This window comes from Nicotiana tabacum, chromosome 7 (genome assembly GCF_000715075.1).
Source record: "Nicotiana tabacum cultivar K326 chromosome 7, ASM71507v2, whole genome shotgun sequence".
NCBI classification, from domain to species: domain Eukaryota; kingdom Viridiplantae; phylum Streptophyta; class Magnoliopsida; order Solanales; family Solanaceae; genus Nicotiana; species Nicotiana tabacum.
In genome coordinates, this window is record NC_134086.1 from 72,637,565 (window position 1) to 72,659,215 (window position 21,651).

Below are 21,651 nucleotides of genomic sequence, written 5' to 3' on the forward strand. Positions count from 1 at the left end.
CTCCGGTTGTTTCCTTGTTGCATTCACATGTGACTTTGAGATTTTGAATATCTTTTCTTCCCTGGAATATCATGTTATACTTCTTGTCTTGGGGTTCTTAATTACTTTCACCGGCAGCCTAGTTGTTAGGCTAAAGTAATATAATTCTTTTTGTATGTAGGATGAATCAAGTGGCAGCTCTTAAGAAAAAAGTTCAGAATCCAAACAAAGCTCAAAGTCCAATGAAGAATATAGATTATGATTTCCGATACCGATCAAGTGCCGAACTAGCCAAAAAAATTTAGATTAAGAGAGAAAAACTTTCCAGTGATCGCAACGAAAAAGCTGCTAAAGAGCAGGCATTACTTGGAGTTAAAAGGAAGAATTATATGCATGCAACATTAGAAGGACAAAGTAGACAGAAGTTAACTCAATCTGATGTGTCAGTTCAAAAGATAGGAAGGAATAGATTACCGGTGTACAAATCAATCCAGTCATCTTCAAGGGAAGATCTGAACACTTCACACAATATTTCAAGTAAAGGACAAATTAAACAAAGGTCAATTCAATTGGAGGAGCCCATTCAAAAGCAAGGAATGAGTAAATTACCTGTGCCCACATCCATGATCCAATCATCTGCAAAGGTAGATCGTAATACTTCACATATGATTAGAAGAACACAAGGTGAAGGAGGGAAACAACTTGATATTCAGGAGCTACAAAATTGAAAAAAGGTAAAGACAAACTCAGTCCTACCGTCGACGAGTGTTAATCAATTTCTAAAAAATATATGGGATACAAGTTGGTGGTGAAAAACATCCTGATAATCACCAAGAATATGAAGTCAGATTTATGTCCTCTCCTATTATTGATGAGCGTGAAGTAGAATTGGATAATTTTGCTGCACAAGATGAAGTTGGTGACGATGAATTTATTGGAGATGGGGATATGAACATTGATTGTGCTGCAGGTGGTATGTTAAACTTTATTATTATTTTACACATTTTATTTTTTTTCTTCTTATGTGTTGCTTGGAATTTTAGAACCACTGTACAAGTTTTATGAAATATTGAATTTGTTCCATATTTCTATCCTTAAGATTACAAAAATTCAAGTATTTTTCCAAAATATCCTGTTTTTATCAGTATGTGAAATATCAGTTGTCTGTTTGTCATTTGAGAAGAAGTTGCTATTCTTTCCATTCCATATAAGTTTATGCATGTTATTTTTATGTTTGTCAAAATATATCTCCGGAGCAGGAAATGCAAATTTTAAGAAAACATCTTGGATATGATTACTGCTAAATTACTTATATCGGTAAAAGGAATAGCTTTTTCCTAAACGTCCGTTGCTTGTAGTACAGTCTATAATGCATGTTCTTGCAAAAAAAGAACAAGTTGAGTTGCAGAGAAGCTAGAATTCCCAACTATCTCTCTGTTAACTATTCTGCAGATTGTTGTAAGTTTATTAACTTTGAAAAATTGCATTCTTCCCACATCTTTCTAGCTAGGTAGTTGTGGTTTGAAAGATCATTCTCTTAATTTCCTCTCTCGTCGCCACTTGTGGGGTTGTAGTTTTTAGGTATTTTCTAGTCATAAAGGATATCATTAGCTTTACTTCCTGGAAATGTAATGACTCGACTGGTCATCTTATTTTTTAGGACCCCGCCTCCTCTGAATAAGACTTCCCCTGCTTGCTTTAACTAATTTATGACTAGCGGGGACAGTTGGTTCGGGATTTGGAAGAGTTTGTATTGAAATAGGCACACTTGATTCCCTAAGATTTTCTTAAAAGGCTAAGTTTGACTTCGGTCAACATTTTGAGTAAATAGACCCAGAATTATGTTTTAACTATCTCGGAGGGTCCGTAGGAAAATATAGGACCTGGGAGTATGCCCGGAATCGAATTTCAAGGTCCCTAGCCCTAGTAGTGAATTTTTGTTAGGAATTGTTAATATGAAATTCTAAGGATTTAATGAAATTGAATAATGCTTGATCATATTGGTATTAGGCCCGTATGTTGGTTCTAGAGTACGGTACCAGTCCAATATAATGTTTAACACTTGCACGCGAATTTTGGTGTCAATCTGAGTAGTACAAGTACGTTTCGGCGCGTTAGAAGTGAATTTAAGAACTTGAAGTTTATAAGTTTGATTTAATTGGTTTTAGGGGGTGATTCTTAGATTTAGCATTGTTTCGAGCAGTCCGAGTGTTCGAGCGAGTCCGTTTTATGATTTCAAACTTGTCGATATGAACGGGGCCCAAGGGCCCCGAGCGTCAATCGGACGAGGCTCGAGTAATGTTGGAAAAATTGGAAAGGATCTGAAGGTCCAGCTATCTGTCATAACCGCACCAGCGGTTGGGCAGCCACAGGTGCGAGACCACAGATGCGGTCAACCCATCGTAGAAGCGGCCAAGGGGGAGGAGCCCAGGAGCCGCAGATGTGGCTCCTTCTCCGCAGAAGCGGCTACGCAGGAGCGGCTCCATTACCGCAGAAGCGGCCCCAGCCCGCCTAGCCCAATTCCGCAGATGCGGGCCCCCTCTCACAAAAGCGTGACTGCAGATGCCATCACCTAGCATCTTGAGGTAAGTTCATCCCATTTATTTCTAGTTTAATACTTGAGTCTTGGGTAGATTAACACACAAAGATTAAAGAAAAATCATAGGGTTAGAGCAAAACCTAGGGTTTTGATAAAAGTTAGATTTAACCACGAAATTTGTTATGAAATGAAGTAGAAATCATGTATTAGTGATCCTTAGGTTATAAAGAACAACTTTCTTCGAAAAATTTTAAATTGGGCGCGTGGGCACGGGGTCGGATTTTAGGAAACTTGTGTTTAGGGTTGGGAAAGTACTTTAATAGTTAGAATGTGAACTTGTGAGCTTGTATTGACTAGTTCCTACCTCGTTTAATTAGTTTTGGATCATTAAGCTTTAAATTGATGGTTTAAGCACGTTCTTGGTATTGGAAGTACACTTTGGAGAGAGGTAAGTCTCCTTTATAACCTTGTAAGAGGGAATTGTCCCCATATGTGTAATAATTGAATAAATTGCCACTAAATGCGGGAGCTACGTATGCACTAGGTGATGAGAGTCCGTACATACCTACTACTATGTTAATTGTCCAGGTAGTTTAGGACTCATATCATGCCATATGTGTGAATGTTTATATCCTTTCATGCTAAAAAGATCACTTAAGATATGCTAGAGACTTGGAAATGAACATACGTGAACGTATGCACTTGTTTGAACACTTGTATGAATTATCTGAATATAAATGCACTTTTATGCACCCTCTTGATGATAATTGATATTTGTGGATCGGGCTGATCGCCTCAGTAGAAATAGATGCATCTATTGTTCGCGACATTCGACCCTCTGGTAGTGCACAGTTTCTTTTATGTTGGGCCGGGCCATATGACCTCGGCATAATGTGCGCATGATATTTATGTGAAATCTTATTCATGACTTACTTTGTTAAATGCTCTGAAATGTAAATGGCTAACTGTGATACTATCTAGGCATGACTTATCACTTCTTGCTATAAATTGATATTATCTGTGACATCCATGCTTAGCATAAAACATTATTATATTATTTAACCCTAGTAAGTATCAAGTCGACCTCTCGTCTCTACTTCTTCGAGATTGGGCAGGATACTTGCTAGCTACATATTGTTTATGTACTCATACTACGCTTCTATACTTAATTGTACAGGATCTGAGGTAGGTACATCTGGCTACCAGTCTGGTGCGCGTTCCTGATCATAGTCCGAGACTTCCACGGTGAGTTGCTCCCTTCCCATGTTGTTCAGCAGCTTAATGGAGTCTCTCTTTACTTTTGGTTGTCTATTCTATTTCAGACAATAGGATAGATTTACTCTTTTGTACATTCTACTAGATGCCCACATACTTGTGACACTAGATCTTGGCACACACATTAGTAGACTATTTATTTGGGGATTGTATAATTATTTTTGGTACGTTACTAATTATCACTTGTTTTAGCTTCAAATTAAGAATTGCTATACTTGTTTTGGCAAAGTAAAATGAGAACTTATTAATATTTCCGTGTTGGCTTGCCTGACAATGGTGTTGGGCGCCATCACGACCTATAATAAAATTGGGTCGTGACAACATGGTATCAGAGCACTAGGTTCACATAGGTCTTACAAGTCATGGGCAAACCTAATAGAGTTTTGTGGATCAGTATGGAGATGTGTGTATTTAGCTTTGAGAGGCTATATGGTGTTAGGAAACTACTCTTTATTCATTTCTTATCGTGCAGTGGTTGGTATACTAAATCTCCCTCTTCTATTCTCTCACAAATGGTGAGGACACGCACAACAGATGTTCCAGACTCGGGAGGAGCTGCTCCCCCCATTGCTAGAGGCCATGGCAGAGGCCGGGGGAGGGCACCAGCCTGAGGTAGGGGATAAGGGTATCCTAGAGATGTTCCAGTAGCACCACCAGTAGATCCTGCGGGAGATCCTATCATTGAGGAGCAAGGCGAGGTTGCTGCAGCTGAGCCTACCCCGGTGGACTTTATGACAGCACCAGGTTTCCAGGAGGTCATGGGCCGTATACTGCGGTTCATAGACACCATGACTCAGGCTGGTTTATTTCCAGCGGATCCAACTACATCACAGGCAGGAGGGGGAGCACAGACCCTTACTGCTCAGGCTCCTGGTCATGCAGCTGTAGTGTATCAGACTTCGGGTGCACTACCCGTTGATGGGGCTCAGCTAGTTGCTGCAATGGTGCCCGAGCCCAGACCAGCTACAGATAGTGACCCCAGAAGTTGTTGGATAGATGAACCAGACTTCACCCTCCTCTCTTCGGGGGTGAGCGTCATGAGGATGCCTAGGATTTCATTGATAGGTGCAGGTATAGGCTGCACAACATGAGGATATTGAAGTCGCATGGGGTTGACTTCACTACTTTTCAGCTAGAGGGTAGGGCTCATAGATGGTGGCAGTCCTATGTTCTTGGCATGGCAGCAGGTTCTCCTCCCATCACTTAGCGCCAGTTCACACAATTATTCTTGGACATGTATATTCCACCCTCTGAGAGGGAAGAGCTGTTGTATTAGTTTGAGCAGCTTGAGCAGGGTAAGATGTCCGTGACCGACTATGAGGCGAGATTTTCTGAGTTATCCTACCATGTATTGATGATACTTCCTACTAACATAGAAAGGGTGCGGAGGTTCGTTCTAGTGTTGCATTATGGCATTAGGGCCTACATGGCCCGAGAGGTGGAGATGGGGACTTCTTATCAGTTAGTGGTGGAGATTGCTCAGAGGATCAAGAGCTATCGTCTGAGAGGTAGAAAGCAGATGCAGCAGGATAAGAGGGCTAGATTCTCCGGAGAGTTCAGAGGTGCCCCAACTTGGGGTAGAGGTTAGTTTGGGAGTGGTCAGCTCAGCAGGCCCCCATATTCAGCACCACCACCTGCTCGGGGTGCTCCAGCGCACCCCTATTTCAGTGCCATACCAGAGAGTTCTTATCACCCGCCAGCTATTCAGGGTTCCTCCAGTGGGTATTCAGGTCCCCAGGGTTCTTCTTGTTCCTATTTCAGTGCTATGCCGGAGAGTTCATACCGTCCACCGGCTATCCAGGCTTCTTCCAGTGGGTCTACAGGCCATCAGGGTCAGCCATCAGGGAAGCAGGTTGATCCAAGCCAACCCTGCACTACAATTGAGTAGCGAGAGAGGTCGAAGCAACTTTTACCCGATTAAGGTCGGGATCGATTTCTACAGGGAGCTAGAAGTTGGAGTTGGGTGTCTATCTAAAGTGGAGTTGTGTATTTGCTCTTAATTGCACTTCTAAACATTTTTGGGTTTTGAATTTACTTCTAACTATATAAAACTACAATGCTCAATTAAACTAAAATAAGCTAAAGTTAAACTATTGCGAGTTGTTCAAATGGTTAAAAGGCATTAGGGTAGTGACTTTTGCCTAGGTAGTCAATTGATGGATACTTGAGTCTAAGGCATGATTGTCACATTTGGGGAGTATGATATAACCAATGCACGATTCTACTCACTCTACACCTCTCGGTAGTTCGTGGATTTGCCCGAATTGACTTTCTCAAGACCAATTGGATATGCAAATTTGCACAAGCAATCAAGGTTCAAGTCGGGTATTACTATCTCTAGGTTTAACCCTTTAATTGGGGCTATCAATCTCTTGAGTACGCCCCAATTCCTTGTTGGACCAATTTCAGAGACTTAGACTCTCTTTCTCAAGAAGAGCCAAAGTCAACTAAACACAAACTAGTGTTTGCAACCACTAATTCAGCAATTAAACATGAAATTAGTCCAAATATCAAACATCCATAGCCAATCAAGCCATAAAACACAAGACCCATCAATTACCCATACTAGGGTTGAGCCACAACCCTAGCTATTGGGTCTAGCTAGTCATAATTGAAGAAGAAAACAAAGAAATAGATGAGAAAAACTCATATTAATTAATTGCTAAATTAAACTAGAAGATTCAATGTTGTAATGAAGCTAAAATTACTCAAAACAGCTAAAAATATCGAAGTCACGGGCGCAACCTTCAGTATAAACTATCTGCTGACCTAAAAATGGGAAAAGAAGCTATTTATACTAAGCTAAAAAATCTGGACAAAAATACCCCTGCGCGGTTAGTGCGTACCGCACAAAATCACATGCAGCCGCACTAGGGCTCTAAACTTGAATAAACGGCTCTCGGAACTTGGGCAATGCGGACTGCACAGAATCGAGTGTGGCATCGATGGCTTCTAGTGCGGTCCGCATGAAATGGAGCGCGGACCGCATTGGGCTTCAAACTTGGAACTGGCTACTCTCTGAACCTTGGCTCTGCGGACCGCACTAAATCGAGTGCAGCTGCATTGATCCTAGTGCGGACTGCACAAAACCTCGTGCGGTCGCATTGCCTTTTTTGCCTGAATAGCAGCCTCTCTGAACCTCACTTGTGCAGGCCGCACAGAATGGTGTGCGGCTGCACTAGTCCTGTTTTGCCTGAGCTTTGTCTTGTCTTGATACTTGTACAAGTTTAACTCCTTTTTTGAGCTAATCTTTGACATCTTGTCACCTTGTTGATCAAACCTGCAATCAAGCACAACTTGTGAGCCTTTGGGACTATTTTATACACATTTCTAATCAAAACTTAAGCATGAAGGAGTATAAAATATATCAAAATAGTTATCAACTCCGCCAAACTTAAACTTTTGCTTGTCGTCAAGCAAACAAAATAAGACCCACCCCTTAAGAGAAAATCCAAGAAAATTCAGTTGTCCTAAAGTGACCTCATCTAGCTTCAACTGGGACTAACAATTGCCCTCAATACAAATGAATCATTAACAACATTTACTTTTCTAAACACCTTGGATTAAGTGCGACACAAGAGCATCAAGAATTGACTCAACACATCAAAGAACTCTTTCTATTACTTTGGTCATTGTGGAACCCAAACTCACACATCCTCAGCTCTCCCTAAGCAAACCTCACCTTTAGAATAGTAGCACTCTGAACAAGGTTAATGGAAAATCACTCATCTCTCTCAAGGAAAATTCACAAGTCCGACTCTAAGTACCATATGCTTGCCCCTTATGTGAGTCACCAATAATGGAAGTTTCATTCAACTAGAGATCATATAGGGCTTTTGTTGAGACATAGTGAATGTTTTTGGTTCCAGGTAGGCAATGTTTGGTCTAAGTAGGTTCCATCTTCCCTCAAGCACTTCTTTTATTTCATTTTGGCACACATTCACTTGACTTTTTGAGTCTTTTCACTTCTTTCTATGGGGTTAGAGAGACACACTGACACTCTTTCTTATACATTTCAAATCTTTTCTCCTTTCTCAACTTTTCACACCTTTTATTCTTTGCTTTTCTTGAATCCCTTTTTATTCAATTCTACATTGAGCATTCTTTTTGTATTTTTGCTTTTCTTTCTTTTTCATTGCCTTTCCTTTTCTTCATTTGTACCTTTTTATCACTTTGTTTCCATCCTCATCTCTCCCCCCAAACTTATACTTTTTACTTGTGCTAAGGAAAGATCAGGTTCCAAGAGAGGGTATCTTTTAGAACGGGTAAAGGCTTGTATCATGGTTCTTGAAGGAAAAAGGTCTAAGGTTCAAAAGGGTTGACTAGGGCTTTTATCATTGGTAGGCTATGGACGTGTTCAAGCTACCATTTGGATCAAGGAGAGCCTATAATCATGTCTCAAGTCAAAATTCACTTAGGATTTCGCCTCAACAAACACTCAGGGAAAGTTCTAGACCAATGGCTCGGGACTTGGACTTGCAATGCAATTTCTCACCACACAAGCTATGGGATCATAAAAGACATAGAGTCGGGGGGCCACAACGACCTTAAATAAGATTTGAGCACACAATGGTCCCGAAAAACCACTTGATGAATATCGGTCAACACAAGAGTCTCAAGATCACGACTTTCACCATCCAAAACACAACAAACAACAATTTGTTTTTGACCATGAGATCAAAGGCAAATGTGCTAGGCCCAAGTGGAGCTTTACTTGAGGCACCCTTACTACTAACTACTAAAAGCAAAAAATAAAAAAGGGACTCAAATCCTTAAAAAAGTTGTCACGCCATCCATCATTGGGAAGAGCCATCCGGTTCACACAAACTCCACCTTTGGAAAGAATCGTAGCATTAAAAAACTAAAGGCTTATTGAAAACATTCAAAAAAAGAAGCTACAAACATAAATAAGAAGCTACGGAAAAGAAAAATGTGGAAAGTAAAAGAGAGAATTTAATTGAATATACAATAGAGGGGATGAATATCTATAATGTAACATAAACTTTATATACAGACCCAAAGTAAAAAGTATGAAAAGTGTAATGAACTACTAGAATTATATACATACCAAATATAAAAAGAAAGAAATCATAAAATCTGTCGAATATATACATTCATCCAAATCAATAAAACTCAGGTCTACCCCCTCAAATGAAAGTTGGCATTGTCCTCAATGCCAACTAAACAAGATAAGCACCAAAAATAAAAAGGAAAAGGATATAGAGACTCCGTATGGCCCGTCTGTGTGCATGGGATCCTGAGTGGTCCCTAGGTCCTCAATATGCTCGGGAACCTCAGATTGGTTCCCTATGGCCTACTGCTCTGCTGCCGGGACCTGTGCTTGGACAGGCTTTTGGGTTGTATCTGTAGCTGACTGGAGAAGGTCTCCAATAGGTCTACCAACTGGATGACTGCATCATCTGCTCGGGGAATCATCCTCTTCCTCTTGGTAGGACTCTGGGGATGAGCTGCTGGCACAGGGTCCTGTGGCAATAAATCTAAAGGCAGATGATCTACCTTCAACTTGTCAACCTCAACTCTTAACTCCTTCACGGACTCCTTGGCAACCCGCGTCTTCCTCATCTTCTTGGCCTCCCTAGAAAGCTCCTTGAGAGCTTTCCCATGAGAATCCACAGCATCCGTAAGAACATTTTGAGTGTCAAGAATTTTCTTCTGGTTGTCCAGAATATCCTTGAGGGCGTCCTCAATAGACTGAGGGACCTGTGAAGGTGGGGGTGTTGACTGAGCTGCTACTGTAGTGAGGACAGACAACTTACAGGAAGCTATCTGCATCTAGTTGTTGATGTTGAGAAGAGCCTGGCTCAGATGGTGTGCAGTCACTGGGTGGGCTAGGGTAGAGGGTATATCTGGAGCTATTGAAGTGGATGGACTAGGGGGAATGTCCGTTGAGGTGGAGGCAGGCTGAGTCGGAGCCACTACCACAACTGGCTCTTCAGACTGGCCGGTTGGAGCAGTGGTTGTTCCCTTGTAGTTCTTGCCTTTCGGGTTGTCATCACCCTGCATGTTATACCATGAGAATGGGGCATTTGCTTTTACCTTAATATCAAATGGCCACTTTTCAATCTTGAGGTCCCTGAAGTACATGGTCAAGAAGTTGGGGAAGGGGTAGTTTTTGTCACCTTCACTAACTACCTGTGTAATCACCCGAGACATCACTTTCCCGACGTTAATCGAGTACACTGCCATGATTGATGCTACCAACACTACCCGGTGAAGAGGGAGGGAGTTGTCATGAGTAGTGGGGTCCAATCTACTGCACACGAATGTTTCCCACCCCTTTGCCTCGAAATTCAAACTTCTACTCAAAATTTTCACTCCTGCATTCAACCAATCAGGGGTGGTACCTGGGATTGCCAGATACTGTGCCAACCAAGGATGGACCTCCTCTCCTAATTCCATCTTTTCCAAATACAGTGACTCATCCTCTTTATCGAAGCCCATGTAGTCATTTATTGTTTTCCCATCAAACAGCACTTTCAAATTGCGCACCTTGGTCATTTTGGTGCCCTTCTTGATGTGGCCAACATTGGTGTAGAATTCCTTGATCAGGTGCTCGTTTGCATCCTCACAGTTGTTTAAGAAGTACTCTTAGCCCACTCTATCTCTAAACTGCCTTCTCATATTGGGTTTGTGAGGCAAAAGGTCTCTATTTACAAAACTTCTCTCCGGAATTAATTTCCTCACTGGCCACCATTCTTTGAATTTATGGTAGGTCACCTCGCTCACAAAGCGGTCTTGCCACACCTCCGGGTTTCTAGTTCGTTCTACCCCGCCAACCTGAGGCTCACCCTCTTCTCCTACTACCTCTTCTTTTCCTACTGCCTCATCTTCTCCTACTGCACCCTCTTCGGTTAATGAAACTATGGGAAAGGTGGAGTATTCATCCCCATTGCCTTTAGCTGAGCCCTCAGACGACCCAAAAGATACATTTACTAATGCTTGGGCAGCGGGAGAAGGGGAGGAGTGTCTCTTTGTCTGTTTCTCTCCGGCCAGTCAGGGATGTACTCTGGGATTGAGTTTGAAGATATATCCTGATAGGGCTCGTATTCACTCCCAGAGTGGTCAATGGCCTTATCAGCAGCTTTAATAAGCTTCCTCATGTTTTTAATATTTTTCCGGGCTCGGGGAGTCAATCTTAGCATCTTTTGTTTCCCTCCCCGGGAGGATTCTCCTCTACCAGCTTGTTTAGAACCCTTGCCTCTTTGTTTCACCATTTTCTGCATACAACATCCATTAGACTTGTTAGTATCAGTAGAAGCAATTAAGTTCACAATTGCAGAAAAGAAAAGGATGCAGACAGTAGCAGATGTTGCATAGTGCGGACCGCACAAAATGTAGTGCGGTCGCACAGAGGCTAATGCGGATGGCACAAAATGCTAATGCGGTCCACACAGAGGTGGGGTTCAGACTACCCACTCTCTGAACAATTGCTCCGCGGAGCACACAAAGCGGTAATGTGGTCTGCATTGAGGTACCGTGGACCACACAAAATGCAATGCAGCTGCGGTCCTCGAAAATCAAGTTTCTGAACTTTCTTCAATGCAGTCCACACAAAATTCCATTGTGGACCGCACTGGGGTACAGCGGACCGCACATATTCCACCGTGGTTTGCACTAAGTACCCAGAAGCAGCACTAACTTAGGGTTCAAGAAATTTTGATTTTAAGTCCAATTTTACACCTAAGAAAGGTTCCTAAGTGTTTGACCAGTGATTTTAACTACCTACTTCTAACTTTAACAAGAAATTAACTACCCTAAGCTACCAAATTAAAAGAAATACGGGAAGAAAAAGAGAGAAGCTAAGGAAACAAAAATTACAAGACAATACTCAAATCAAACAATCAAAAAGAAGTAGAAGTTACCAGATGTGAGAGTTACTGATGATTAATCGAGGATATGCAGATGAATTTGTGCAAGATTAGTGATGAACAGTGATTTTTTTAGGGTTCTGGGAGTTAAAAGATCGAAAAATGTAAAAGGAGGGCCTCAGGCCCTATTTATAAAAAATGACCTAGGGCCCAGCTTACCTACCCCAATGCGGACCGCACAAAATGCAATGTGGGTCGCACCACATAGTGTAATTCAAAGTTTGAGAAGGCAACCACTACGGTCCGCACAAAATGTAATGCGTCCAAAGTGGTCCACCGCGGACCGCACAAATTGTAATGCGGTCGCGGTGGCAAACTTCAGAGAGCTGGTATTTTCATCCTTCATCAATGTAGTCCGCACTGATTTTGTGCCCCCCGCACTGAGTTCTTTGTAGCCGCACACAATGTAGTGCGGTCCGCATTGAAAACTTCAGAGACTTGAACAATTCTTTCCACCATGGCCTGCTCTGCATCAACACAAACTTGTAACATCTCACAACTAGTCAGTCCAAAAATAAATCCTATTCTACAATGAAAATCAAAGAAAAACAAGAAGAAAAACGCATGGGTTGCCTCCCAAGAAGCGCCTGATTTAACATCGTGGCACGACACAGGTTACCATCAAATCATTTGAGATGAAGAAGTGCCACCACGTGGCTGTCATTAATTTTTCCCAAGTAGTGCTTGACCCTATGCCCATTCACTCTGAAAACTTCCCCATTTTTGTTCTTCAAATCAAGTGCACCAAACAGGGTCACACACACCACTTCAAAATGTCCCTTCCATTTTGACTTAAGCTTTCTCGAAAACAGACGTAACCGAGAGTTGAATAAGAGAACCAAATCACCCACTTTGAATTCCTTGCTACGAGCATATTTATCATGAAGGTACTTCATCTTGTCCTTGTACAAGGAAGAACTGGAGTCGGCATGGAATCAGAATTCATCAAGTTCATTAAGTTGCTCCACACGGAGATTGGCTGCAACATTCCATTCAAGATTTAGCTTTCTCAAAGCCCACATGCCCTTGTTCTCTATCTCAACCGGTAGATGGCAAGCTTTCCCGAACACCAACCGATACGGAGACATACCAATCAAAGTCTTGTAAGCAGTCCTATAAGCCCATAGAGCATCATCCAACTTCTTTGACCAATCGGTCCTATTTGCATTGACTGTCTTTGAAAATATGCTCTTGATTTCCCTATTGGAGACTTCAACTTGGCCACTCGCTTGAGGATGATAGGGAGTAGAAACTTTGTGATTGACACCATACTTTGCAAGCAAAGTGTCAAAAGCTCTATTGCAAAAATGAGACCCCCCCCCCATCACTTATGATTGCACGAGGAGTACCAAACCTTGTAAAAATGCTTTTTTTGAGAAATGCAACAACACTCCGGGCCTCATTGTTGGGCAAAGCCACGGCTTCAACCCACTTTGAAACATAGTCCACCACCACAAGAATGTATGTGTTCCCACATGAGCTAACAAACAGGCCCATAAAATCAATGCCTCATACATCAAAAATATCAACTTCAAGGATGGTATTGAGAGGCATCTCATCTTTCTTCGAAATTCCCCCCGCTCTTTGACATTTGTCACACCTCTTCACTAGTTCGCTTGCACCTTTGTACAAAGTTGGCCAATAAAACCCACAACTAAAAACTTTGGAAGTCGTCCTCGCCCCGCCATGATGGCCACCATAGGGAAAGGAATGACAAGCCTCCAAGATACTCAATTGCTCTTCCTGCGGGACACACCTTCGGATCAAACCATCCGTGTAAATCTTTATCATGTATGGCTCATCCCAATAGAAATCCAAACTATCCCATTTGAGCTTCTTCCTTTGGTTAGAAGAGAGCTCACACGGGATTATACTAGTCACAAGGAAATAAGCAACATCAGCAAACCATGGCATATCATTCATCAACACCGAAAAGAGTTGTTCGTTGAGAAATGAATCATTGATCTCTAGTACATCACGAGGCCTCCCCTCCTCCTCCAAGCGAGACAAGTGGTCCGCCACTTGTTTTTAACTACCCTTTTGGTCCACAATCTCTAAATCAAACTCTTGAAGTAACAAGACCCATCGCATCAGTCTAGCTTTGGAATCCTTCTTCATCATCAAGTACCGGAGTGCGGCATGATCGGTATGAATAATAACCTTAGCACCGATGAGATATGGCTTAAATTTTTCCATTACGAACACAATAACCAAAAGTTCTTTCTCGGTCACCGTGTAATTCACTTGATCATCATTCATTGTCTTGCACGCATAGTACACCAGTTGAAACATTTTGTTCACTCTTGAACCCAATACCGCCCCAACCGCAACATCGCTCGCATCACACATGGGCTCAAAGGGTAAGCTCTAATTAGGTGCGGTAATGATAGGAGTGGTGGTCAATTAATGCTTGAGAAGTTCAAAGGCTTGCATACATTTATCATCAAACATGAATTTGGAATCTTTTTCCAACAACTTGCACAAGGGATTCACTACATTCGAAAAGTTTTTGATAAATCTCCGGTAGACCTCTAGATGCCCAAGAAAACTTCGAACTCCCTTGACAGATGTAGGATGAGGGAGACTTGAAATCACATCAATTTTTGCTTTGTATACCTTAATACCATGCTTTGAAATTTTATGCCCAAGAACTATGCCCTCTTCCACCATAAAGTGGCACTTCTCTGAATTGAGAACAAGATTGGTTTCTTTAAAACGGGTCAAAACTCTATCAAGATTCTTCAAGAATTCATCAAATGAATCTCCCACAACACTAAAGTCGTCCATGAACACCTCCAAAATGTCTTCCACCATATCGGTGAAAATGACCATCATACACCGCTTAAATATAGTCAGTGCATTACACAACCCAAAAGGCATCCTAGAAAAGGCAAAGGTGCCATACGGACAAGTGAATATGGTATTCTCCTGATCTTCCAGAGAAATCAAGATTTGGTTGTACCCAGAATACCCATCCAAGAAACAGTAGAAGGTACGCCTAGCAAGTCGGTCCAACATCTGATCAAGAAAAGGCAAAGAAAAGTGATCCTTGCGGGTCACTTTATTCAACTTGCAGTAGTCCATGCATACCTCCAACCGATGACGGTTCTGGTAGGAATCAACTCATGTTGTGAATTTATAACCATGGTCATGCCACCTTTCTTTGGTATACATTGCACCGGTGAAGTTCAAGAGTTATCAGAGATGGGGTACACAACCCCGGCATCCAACCACTTGATCACCTCCTGTTTCAAAACTTCTTGCATTGCCTCGTTCAACCTCCTTTGATACTCCAAGGAGGGATTTGCATCATCTTCCAGACTAATCTTATGTATATAGAATGCGGGGATCATCTCCCGAATATCAGCTAATGTCCATCCAATTGCTTTTTTCCACTTTTGAAGTACCGCCAATGTGGCATCAACCTGCATTTTAGTAAGACAAGAAGAAAGAATAACTGGCAAAGTGGAATTTGAGCCTAAGAACTCATACTTGAGGTGTGGAGGCAACGGTTTCAACTCCAACACCGGAGGCTCCTCAATTGAAGGTTTTGTTGGTGGAGTCTTCCTATTCTCGAGGTCCAAAGATAATTTCCTAGGCTCATAAAAGTAAGAGTCCATTCCATGTAAAGCATTCACGCACTCCACTCGGCACTCATCATCATTGACATCAAGATTCAATAGTACGGCCTCCAATGGGTTTTCCACATTGATCATTGCACTGGTGTTATCCATTATCACTGCTGTGACAAGGTCCACAAAAGAGCACACCGCGGTACTAATGGGCTGCTTCATTGATTTGCACACATGAAAGACCACATTTTCATCACCCACATGTAAGGTGAGCTCCCCTACTTCCACATCAACTAAGGTCTTCCCCGTAGCAAGGAAATATGTCCCCAATATGATAGGAACTTCATAATCCACCTCACAGTCCAAGATCACAAAATCAGCTGGCAAGATAAATTTGTCCATCTAGACAAGCACATCATCAATAATACCCAATGATCTCTTCATCGTTCTATCCGTCATTTGTAATCTCATGGAAGTTGGCCTAGGTTGCCCAATACCCAAAGTTTTGAAAATTCAGTAGGGCATCAAATTCATACTAGCCCCCAAATCACATAGAGCCTTAGCAAAATCCGCACTCCCATTGGTACAAGGAATGGTGAAAGCACCAGGATCTTCAAGCTTCGAGGCCATTGAATGCACTATTGCACTAACTTGGTGAGTCGTCTTTATAGTTTCACAATCCATAGACCGCTTCTTTGTTACCAAGTCCTTCATGAATTTAGCATAGCTCGGCATTTGCTCAAGAGCCTCCACCAAAGGCACATTAATGGACAAGCTCTTCATCATGTCAATGAACTTTTTAAATTGATTCTCATTTTTCTGCTTCGCGAGCCTTTGAGGATAAGGTGGAGGTGGCCTTGGCAAAGGAGCCTTGACTTTGGGTATAACCATCTCCGTCATGTCTATTATGTGTTCCCTAGACGGGTTCACGTCATTTTGAGTTTCCACCTCGGCATCTTGAATATCAATCCTCACTTCTTCATTCACAGTCTTATTAATCACATTTTCAACCACCAAAGGAACTTCATCTTCTTGCAACTCAACATCATCACTTAAAACTTGCTTTTGTTTGGAGGCATTCACATCACTGCCTCGTCCACTCCTTGTAGTTACCGCCATAACATGATTGTTCCCACCTTTTGGGTTCACTACCGTATCACTTAGTAGATCACCTTTAGGGCATGTATTCAAGGACTAAGAGATTTGTCCTAACTGTACCTCCAAATTTCTGATTGAGGTATTATGGGAAGCTAACTGCGCATCAGAATCCGCATTCTTCATCATTTGTTCGAACATCATTTCAATTCTACCCATATCATTGCTAGAAGAACTAAGACCTTAGGATGGAAATGGGGGTGGATTATTCGGTTGTTGGTACATTGGGGGCCTTTGAAAGCCTTGCCCCTGGTTTTCTTGGTTTCCATTGTTCCATCAACCTTGATTGTTGTTACCATCCCAATTGTTGTTGTTACCATTCCAACTTCCTTGATTGTTTTGATTGTTGTTCTGATTACCCCAGTTGTTGTTTTGGTTGTTGTTCCTCCAATTACTATTGCCTTGTTGTTGTTGATTGCCCCAATTTCCTTGGTTCTCCATTGTTGTTGATTGGAAGAATTTCCCCTTTGGCCTTGATAATTATTCATATATTGCACCTCTTCATTTTGTTCATCATAACCATCAATTTTGAATCCATCACAATCATTGTCAAATTGCTCCAAATTCCCTTGGTTTTGTTTCCCTCTTTGTCTTCTTTTGTTGACAAGCATATTGACACCCTCCATGGCATTCACTTGGTGAGGATTTTGAACTTGTTGCAACTGTGTCTTTGCTAGTTGGCTCATCGTAGTTGTCAACTCAGCTATAGCCTGCCCATGATCATGTAATTCCTTGTGCAAATGAGTAACCATAGGGTCACCCTGGGGCACATTGGCTCTACTTTGCCAAGCAGAAGAAGTGTCAGCCATCTCGTCAAGAATGCCACAAGCCTCATCATAACATAGCTTCATGAAGTTGCCCCAGCAAGTTGGTTCACTATGCATTGATTTGTGGTGCTAATACCTCGGTAGAAAGTCTGTTGGATCATCGCCTCTTTCATATCATTGTTGGGGCATTCCTACACCATTGTTCTATAACGCTCCCAAATCTCATGCAAAGGTTCCGTGAGCTCTTGCTTGAATGCCAAGATCTCATCTCTCAATGCAGCCATATGCCCCGGTGAGAAAAATTTTGCAATGAACTTATCCGACAACTCATCCCAAGTAATGATGGAATAGTTGGGAAGTCGCTCCAGCCAATCAAGTGCTTTCCCTCTAAGTGAAAATGGGAAGAGTCTCAACCAAAGTGCATCCTTGGACACATTTGTTTGCTTGCTCCCCCAACAGGTATCCACGAACCCATTGAGATGTTTGTAAGCATTTTGATTTGCAGCGCCCGTGAAATACCCACATTGCTCCAGCAATGTCAGAATCACATTGGTTATTTGAAAATTGCCCTCCCAGATTCGGGGTGGGACAATAGCACTAGCATAGCCTTGGTTCGGAAGCACTCTAGGAGCCACTCTTGGAGGTGGCGGAGGAGGGTCTGGAGTATTGTCATTTGCATTAGCATTGGCCTGGCAGCCTCTACGTTGTCCTTGAGGTACAAGAGGCACCTCATCATCTCTGACATCATCTACCTCCTCCCCCGCAATCATATTTCCAAGAGGGTCATTGGCATTGTTTGCTGCCATTTCGTACCCGAAGTTGTGACACACACGAATTAGTAACAAAGAAGGAAAGAAGAACAATACACAAAACTATTTAGATAGATAGCCAAAACCGTTAGCTCCCCGGCAACGACACCAAAAAGTTGATCGAAGCCAACCCAGTACTACTATAGAGTAGCGAGAGAGGTCGAAGCAGCTTGTACCCGATTAAGGTCGTGATCGATTTCCACAGGGAGCTAAAAGTTAGAGTCGGGTGTCTATCTAAAGTGGAGTTGTGCATTTGCTCTTAATTGTACTTCTAAACATTTTTGGGTTTTGATTTACTTCTAATTACATAAAACTACAATGCTCAATTAAACTAAAATAAGCTAAAGTTAAACTATTGCGAGTTGTTCAGATGGTTAAAAGGCACTAGGGTAGTGACTTTTGCCTAGATGGTCAATTGATGGATACTTGAGTCTAAGGCATGATTGTCACATTTAGGGAGTATGATATAACCAATGCACGATTCTACTCACTCTACACCTCTCGATAGTTCGAGTGATTTTGCCCGAATTGACTTTCTCAAGACCAATTCGGTATGCAAATTTGCACAAGCAATCAAGGTTCAAGTCGGGTATTACTATCTCTAGGTTTAACCCTTTAATTGGTGCTATCAATCTCTTGAGTACGCCCCAATTCCTTGTTGGACCAATTTCAGAGACTTAGACTCTCTTTCTCAAGAAGAGCCAAAGTCAACTAAACACAAACTAGTGTTTGCAACCACTAATTCAGTAATTAACATCAAATTAGTCCAAATATCAAACACCCATAATCAATCAAGCCCTAAAACACAAGACCCATCAATTACCCACCCTAGGGTTGAACCACAACCCTAGCTTATGGGTCTAGCTACTCATAACTGAAGAAGAAAATAAAGAAATAGATGAAGAAAAACTCATACTAATTAATTGCTAAATTAAAATAGAAGATTCAATGTTGGAATGAAGCAAAAATTACTCCAAATAGCTAAAATAAATGAGCGGCCACACTAGGGCTCTAAACTTAAATAAATGGCTCGTTGAACTCGGGCAATGCAGGCCGTACAAAATCGAGTGCAGCCTCGATAGCTTCTAATGCGGTCTGCATAAAATGAAGCGCGGACCGCATAGGGCTTCAAACTTGGAACTGGCTACTCTCTAAACCTTGGTTATACGGACCGTACTAAATCGAGTGCGGCTGCATTTATCCCAGTGCGGACTGCATAAAACCTCGTGCGGCTGCATTGCCTTTTTTGCCTGAATAGCAGCCTCTCTGAACCTCACTTGTGTGGGCCGCACAGAATGGTGTGCGGCCGCACTGGCCCTGTATTGCCTGAGCTTTGTCTTGTCTTGATACTTGTGCAAGTTTCACTCCTTTTTTGAGCTGATCTTTGACATCTTGTCACCTTGTTGATCAAACCTGCAATCAAGCACAACTTGCGAGCCTTTGGGACTATTTTGTACACATTTCTAATCAAAACATAAGCATGAAGAAGTATAAAATGTATTAAAATCCCTAATTATCACATATCACCGCACCGCGGGGTTGTTTTGAGTGCGGAGACCTTGGTCATATGAGGAGATACTGCCCCAGGCCTTGGGGCAAGGCAGTACAGTAGGGTCAGCAGCCTATGATTTCAGCACTGGTTTCCTAGCCATCTAGAGGCGGGGAGCAGACTGGTAGAGGTCGTCCTAGAGGTGGAGGCCAGACAGGGAGAGGTCAGCCAGCTAGTGCTCAGTCGGGTGGAGGCTAGCCAGCCGGTGCTCCAGCCAGGTTCTATGCCCTTCCGGCCAGGCCAGATGCATTAGCCTCAGATGTCGTTATCATAGGTATTATTTCCATCTACAATAGATATGTTTCGGTATTATTTGATCCAGGGTCTACCTATTCATATGTATCATCTCTATTTGCTTGTTTCCTGGTTATTCTTCCTGAGCCTTTGGGCACTCCTATTCATGTGTCCACTCCTATGGGCTATTCTGTGGTTGTGGATTGGATCTATCGGTCCTATATGATCATATTCTATTGTTTTGAGACTAGAGAAAATCTCATGTTACTTGATATGATCGACTTTGAGGTCATCCTGGGCATGGATTGGTTATCCCAATACCATGTCATCCTTGATTGCCATGCTAAGACTGTTACTTTAGCAATGCCAGGGTTGCCAGGGTTGGAGTGGAAGGGTTCCACAGTTGATCCATCTAGTCATGTTTTCTCTTTCCTGAAGGCTTGGCGTATGATCGAGAAAGGGTGTTTGGCTTATCTGGCCTATGTTCGGGACACCACTACCGAGTCTCCGATGATTGATTCAGTTCCAGTAGTTCGAGAGTTTGCCAATGTGTTTCCTTCTAATCTTCCTGGCATGCCACCGGATCGCGATATTGATTTGGCTCCAGGTACCAAGCCTATATCTATTCCACCACACTGTATGGCTCCAAAAGAGTTGAAAGAGTTGAAGGAGCATATTGGAGAGTTGTTAGCAAAAGGGTTTGTTAGACCAAGTGTGTCACCTTGGGGTGTACTAGTATTGTTTGTAAAGAAGAAGGACGGGACCATGCGGATGTGCATTGATTACCGCCAGGAGTTTGCAGAGTTGGCCACATCCTACTTCAGTGACCGAGATCAGGAGTTTTCTAGGGTAAGCAGGTTATTATAGACGATTCGGGTAGGGCTTTTCATATATTGTATCACCTCTGACTAGATTGACCTAGAAGGGTGCTCCTTTCCGTTGGTTCGATGATTGTGAGGCGAGCTTTCAGAAGCTCAAGACAGCTTTGACTACAACACTAGTTCTTGTGTTGCCTTCCGGTTCAGGGATGTATATGGTATATTGTGACGCTTTACGCGTTGTCTTGGGTTTTGTATTGATGCAGGAGGGGCGAGTTATTGCACATGCTTCACGCTAGCTGAAGATTCATGAGAAGAATTATCCTGTGCACGATCTAGAGTTGGCGGCGATTGTTCATACTCTTAAGATATGGAGGCATTATCTGTATGGAGTGTCATGTGAGGTTTACACTGATCATCGCAACTTACAGCATTTGTTCAAGCGGAGGGATCTCAATTTGAGGCAGTGTAGATGTCTTGAGTTACTGAAGGATTATGACATCACCATTCTTTATCATCCAGGCAAGGCAAATGTGGTCGCGAATGCCTTAAGCAGGAAAGCAGAGAGTATGGGTAGCTTGGCATTCATTTCAGCAGAGGAGAGGCCACTAGCCTTGGACATTCAGTCCTTGGCTAATAGACTTGTGAGGTTAGATATTTCAGAGCCCAGCCGAGTCCTTGCGTGTGTTTTTGCTCAGTCTATATTATTGGGGCAGATCAAGGCCCAGTAGTTTGATGATCCACATTTGGCGGTTCTTAGAGAGACAGTGTTATAGGGTAGTGCCAAGGAGTTTTCTATTATCAAGAATGGTAGCCAGTGACTCCAGGGTCGCCTATGTGTTCCTAATATTGATGGTCTGAGGGAGAGGATTCTAGAGGAGGCATACAGTTTGCGGTATTCCATTTATCCGGGTGCTACAAAGATACATCGTGACTTGAGGCAGCATTATTGGTGGCGGAGGATGAAGAAAGACATAGTGGAGTATGTGGCTAGGTGCTTGAATTGCCAACAGGTTAAGTATGAACACCAGAGGCCAGGTGTCCTACTTCAGCAGATGCCTATAC